We start from the raw sequence: 6,000 nt of genomic DNA, 5'->3' as shown, positions 1-6,000 counted from the left end.
ACAACATGGGCAATGTTGTGGTCACTGGACATCAGCTACTGACTCAATGATCAGGAAGAGGAACTAGATGAGGCCTCCTTCAGACAAATGAAAGAAGCCTCATGTTGTCAGGGTGGTGTCCTCGTGGCAGACCTGAGATATCCCAATATCTGCAATGTACCGGCCATCAAGGAGGGGCTGGAGCTCATTGCCAACATCTTCCTGACACAGGTGACTGAGGACTCAGTGAGGTGACGTGAGGTGAGGGACTTCACATTTACAAACCACAAAGAGTTGGCCAGGATGGAACAGTCAGGGATGGGAAAGTGGAGCTGAGGCTCCTGGGAGATGACAACAAGGCCAAGAGCAGAATTTCAGGAGAGCAAGCTTTGGCCTGCTGAGGGACCTGCTTGGGTCCTATGGGATATGACCTTGGTGTTTGCAGTGCTTTTCTCTCACATTTCCTCCCTCCTCTCTCCCATCTGCTATTGTGCAGCGTTTTTTACCCTTTCCCAATACAATATCCCAGACGTGCTGCCAACATCACTGAGTGGCTCAGATTTGACAAGGAGTGAGTCCATCTTGGTGCCAGCTGAAATGGGCTCTGTCTGATGTTGGTCAGACTCCTGTTGTCTTCTCAGAGAGGTGACAACTGTAGCACAGCCACACTCACCTCCAGTTCCAAGACTTGTCATATAAACCAGCACAGGGTGAAAGTGCTTTGGGTGTTATAAAATGCTGGATTATGGAGAAGTAGTGGAAAAGATCTTCTGTCAGCAACCTGAAGAAGTCACCAGTTGATGAGCAGTATCCTATCAGGAACTGTAATTGACTGACATTCAGTGGCCTGGCAAAGTTGCAGGTGCCAGCAGTCCAGAGGATCTTGGGCCAACTGCTTAACATGTCGCTTGGTGGGCAACAAGGGTGATTCTCACCTGGATCTGGAACTGGAAAACAAAAAGAGCTGGTGAGGGATGTGAACATCAGTGTCCACTTTGGCTGTTGTGACCTGGAAGCAGTGGGTTTGCAGGCACCAGAGGGGAGGGAGGAAGGCCAGCAGCAGAGCACAGGCTGGTGGGCTCCAGCAGAGAAGACTTTGACATACTGGGGGATGGCGGGCAACGTGGTGACATGAAAGTAGGTCTGGGTAGGATGAAGGAGCTCAAGAAATCTGATCAGTCTTACAAGACAGCCTGCTCCAAGAACAAAATGTTTTCTCCAAGTACTATGTAAAGAAGTATTTGTCTTATGAGGCTGCTCGTCTGAACTGACATAGCTCCAGGGGAAAAAGGCAGCACACAGGAGGTGGAAGCAGGGGAAGCTGCAAAGGAGGAATTTAGAAACCTTGTCCACGGATGTGGGGATGATGCCAAAGCTGCCCTGACCTTGATACCTGCAGGGGAGTGTAAGGGCAGCAAGATGAACTGATTCATCTTCCTTACAGCAGAAGAATAGACAAGGGTAACATGGGCCTGCTGCTGAATTCATAAGAGTAGAATCAGACAGGACTGAGGTTCTTCATGGCTTCTTTGCCTCCATCTTCACCAGCAAGGTCTCCCGGGACTTGGTTCCTGAAGGCAGGAGTCTGGAGAACACCCAGCAGTGGATGGGCTCAAGTCAGGGGCGACCTGAGCAAACTCAGACACCATTACAGAACAGGAGATGGGTCACTTGACCAGCTCCCTGAACACAAGTATCACTGTGCTGTGACACCTGAGATTCCCAGGAACACCCACCTCTTGGCCCAGAGTTGTGTGATTCCTCTTGAGGTGTCCTGGCCTGTCTCCTCACTCACATGGTGATTTAGGCACCCACTTTTCTGACATATTTTCTCTTTTTCAGGAGATGCACCACATCAATATGAACTGGAGGCTGCTGATACCACCTGTTTTGGAAAGGGAGGGAAGGGCGAGCAGGGAAAGAAATAGAATAAATTTGGCTTCGTTGCTCTTTATTATGGAAATGCTTTTTGTTTGACTATTCCTGAAACCTCCCTAATCATCCACACCAGACTTGAAGCCTTTAGGAAAATGCTGCACAGAGCCTTGGCTTGTAAGAGCATTTTCGATGTTAATGAGCCCTCTGCTGCCATGATCCTGAACTGCAGCTACTGAAACAATGAACAAACCTCTAGTAAATTGAAAGGCAGAAGCAAACCCCAAGTTTCTGAGGTGTGTGGGACCCTATGAAGGGCCATCGCTGACACAGCTGTGAAGGAAACAACCAGTGCAGGTCCCTGTCCCTGGAGACTGGTCAAGGAAAGACTTGGAGACACTGGTTACAGGTGGTGAGGGCCATGTGGAGGTGGCTCTGATGCCATGTCAGCCCTTGATGCTTGTTCATCACCAGAATGGCTGAGCCCTGATCCCTGGGACCTGGTAGACTTTTCTGCAATGTTTTTCAAGGCTTTTCCTGTGGTCAGTGTGAGTGTTTTGTTTTTTGGGGGTGGGTTTTATGTCAAGTGCTGTTGCTTTAACTGCAAGGGTCTGGTTTTCTGTGGAGTTGGAAATGCCTGCGAGTTCCTCACAACTCATCCAGCTTCTTTCATGCACCTGGCAATGGTCACCAATCACCTCAGTGTCCCAGTCCCAAATTTGCTTGTGAGGCGCAGAATGACCTTACAACCCTTGAGGTTATAAAGAGGGTATGCATTTATTTACGACGCCGGACACACAGGGAATCATTTCACCTAATGCGTGTGTAAAATTACAGTAGCTGTGAACTTGGTTAAATGCAGTGAAGTGTTACATATTCATGAAAGTTTTAGGAACACCTATACATATTCATAACCTGTCCCCAAGAGGGCGGTTCTTATTACAATGAGTTCCGGGAGACCATTTCCAGAGTCTCCACCTCCGGCTCCTCCTGGTTACAGCTGCGCAGTGATCGTGAACCCGGGTCTTCTTTCTCTGTATATGGTCACCTTTGGTCCAGTGTGATGAGTTGGTTGGGTCTCAGACTGCTGAGTCGGTTAAAACTGGCATATCTCCTGTCCTCTGCCCAAGACTCTGTAATCTGGTTCACCAAAGGATGCACCAAGGATTATTATCTTTGCAAGGTGTCAGTGAACTCCTGTTTTTCGTACAATAAGTTACATGGAGTTAAGCAAGGCTGGGCAAGAGTGATGTGGGTTAAAGGGTCAGCTCTCTAACTGTCTTTAGTGATGTGGGGTAGGGTTAGTTCCTTAAGTGTCAAGTGTTAGTTTTTCAGTGTTAATTAGTTAAAACAAACTATAAATACTTCAGCAAAAAAAGGAGGGCTAAGGAGAAACTTCATCCTTCATTGGATGCACAAGGAAATATATTGACAAAAGAACAGGGAAAGGTTGAGGTACTAGAAGCCTCCTTTGACTCAGTCATTAATAGTCAGAACAGTTGTGCTCCAGGTATCCAGCCCCCTGAGATAGAAGACAGGGATGAGGAGAAGAATGAAGTCCAAACAATCCAAGTGGAAATGGTTGGTGACCTGCTACACCACTTGACATCCACAGGTCTATGTGGCCAGATACACCCACGGGTGCTGAGGGAGCAGGCAGAGGTGATCCCTGAGCCTCTTTCCATTATCTACCAGCAATCATGGCTGAGTGGGGTTGTCCCAGTTGACTGAAAGTTGGTGAATGTGACACCCATCTACAAGACGGGACATAAGAAGGATCTAGGGAACTACAGTCCTGTGAACCTGACCTCAGTCCCAGGGAATAGTATGGATCATATCATCCTGAGTGCCATTATGTGGCAGACACAGGACAACCAGGTGATCAGTCCTAGGCGGCATGGGTTTAAGAAAGGCAGGTCCTGCTTGACAAACCTGACCTCCTCTATGACAAGGCACCCTGTATAGGGGATCAGGGAAGCTTTAGTAAGACTTTGACACAGTTTCCCACAGCATCTCCTGGAGAAGCTGCAGCTCATGGCCTGGATGGTGTATCTGCGATGGATAAAGAACTGGCTGGAGGGTCGGGCCCAAGGAGTTGTGGTGAACAGAGCCAAATCCAGTTGGTGGCCAGTCATGAGTGGTGTCCCCAGGGCTCAGTATTGGTGCCAGTTCTGTTTAATTTCTTTATCAAGGATTTAGACAAGGGGATCACGTGCACCCTCAATAAGTTTGCAGATGACACCAAGTCTGTTGGGAGTGTTGACCTGCTAGAGGGTAGGAAGTCTCTACAGAGAGGTCTGGATCAGGTGGATCAATGGGCTGAGCCCAATTGTATGAGGTTCAACAGGGCCAAATGCTGGGTTCTGCACTTGGGTCACAACAACCCCAGCCAGCGCTACAGGCTGAGGGAAGAACGGCTAGAAATTTGTTGAGGACGGAAAGGACCTGGGGCTGTTGTTGACAGTGGTTGAACCTAAGCCAGCATGTGCCCAGGTGGCCAAATAGGGCCAGTGGTATCCTGGTTGGATCAGCAATAGTGTGGCCAGCAGGACTAGGGCAGTGATTGTTCTCATGTACTGAGGACTGGTGAGCCTGCACCTCGAGTCCTGGGGTCAGCTTTGAGCCCCTTATGACAAGAAAAACCTCGAGGTTCTGGAGCAAGTTCAGAGAAGGGAACGGAGTTGGTGAGGGGCTGAAGAGCAAGTGTGATGAGGAGCCGTTGAGGGAACTGGAGCTGTTTAACCTCGAGAACAGGAGGCTGAGGGGAGACCTTATCACTGTCTACAACTACCTGAAAAGAGGTTGGAGTATGGAGGGCGTTGGTCTCTTCTCCCAAGTACCGAGGGATAGGACAAGAGGGAATGGCCTCAAGTTGTGCCAGGGGAGGTTTAAATTGGATATTAGGAAACATTTCTTCATGGAAAAGGTTGTGAAGCCGTGAACAGGCTGCCCAGGGAAGTGGTTGAGTCACCATTCCTGGGGGTGTCTAAAAGATGTATGGAGAAGGTTCTCTGGGAAATGGTTTAGTGCTAGAGTTAGGTTATGGTTGGACTCCATGGTCTCTTCCAAATCAAATGATTCTATGACTCTATGATCCTGTGTTTCTATGCTTGAAGAGTTATTTCCCAGATGGCGGAGCTTTCCTTGGAGGTATGAATCATAGAAGCATAGAGAGTGTTGGAAGGGAGCTTCAAAGGTCATCTAGTCCAACTCCCCTGCCATGAGCAGGGACATCTTCAAGCAAATCAGGCTGCTCAGAGTCCCCTCCAGCCTGGCCTGGGAATTCTTCAGGGATGGGGCATCCATCACCTCTCTGGGCAACCAGTGGTTGTGTTTCATCACCTGCGTTGTAAAAAATTGTAAAAATGTCTTCCACTTGTGTGGCCTCAATCTCCCCTCTTCTAGTTCAAAATCATCACCCCTTGTCCTATCACAACAAGCCCTGCTAAAAAGTCTGTCCCCATCATTCTTATCGACCTCTTTTGAGTACAGAAACCTGTCAATAAGGTGTCCCTGCAGCCTTCCCTTCTCCAGGCTGAACTGCACCAATTCTCCCAGCCTTTCCTCCCAGCAGAGCTGTTCCATCCCTCTGATCATCTTGGTGACCCTGCTCTGGACCGTCTCCAACAGGTCCACGTCTTTCCTGTACTGAGGGCTCCAGAGCTGGATGCAGGACTCCAGGTGGGGTCTCACCAGACTGGGGCAGAATCCCCTCCCTTGACTGTGATACTGTGACCTGCTGGTCATGCTCCTTTGGATGCAGCCCAAGATACGTCTGACCTTCTGGGCTGCAAGTGGACATTGACGGCTACAGTCCAGTCTTTCACCCACCAGTCCCCCCAAGTCTTTTGCATCAGGGTTGCTCTCCATCCCTTCATCCCCCAGGCTGTACTGATACACAGGGTTGCCCCAGAAGAGATGCAGGACCTTGCGTTTGGTCTTGTTGAAGCTCAGGAAACTCACATGAACCCACTTCTCCAGCTTATCCAGGTCCCTCTGAATGCCCTACTGTCCCTCAGGTTTGTCAGCAACACCACTCACTTTGGTGTCATCTGCAAACTTGTTGAAGGTGCACTTGATCCCACTATGTCATTGATGAAGATATTAAATAGTACTGATCCCAGTATGGACCCCTGAGGGACACCA

At 49.1% G+C, this 6,000-nt stretch overlaps 1 protein-coding gene across 1 annotated transcript in view; it reads right to left on the bottom strand.

Annotated features, from left to right (window-relative positions):
- Positions 1-2,481: 2,481 nt before the first annotated feature.
- The window catches only part of LOC136116284 (uncharacterized), a 303,754-nt gene continuing 300,235 nt past the window's right edge, over positions 2,482-6,000 (bottom strand). The window contains exon 4 of the transcript XR_011736764.1: positions 2,482-2,491. The gene's annotated coding sequence lies outside the window, so the exon portion shown is untranslated. The remainder of the gene's footprint in view (positions 2,492-6,000) is intronic.

The sequence above is a fragment of the Patagioenas fasciata genome, assembly GCF_037038585.1.
Source record: "Patagioenas fasciata isolate bPatFas1 chromosome 6 unlocalized genomic scaffold, bPatFas1.hap1 SUPER_6_unloc_2, whole genome shotgun sequence".
Taxonomy (NCBI): domain Eukaryota; kingdom Metazoa; phylum Chordata; class Aves; order Columbiformes; family Columbidae; genus Patagioenas; species Patagioenas fasciata.
Note: the sequence above shows the minus strand (reverse complement) of the source record. Positions and strands in the feature narration are given on the sequence as shown.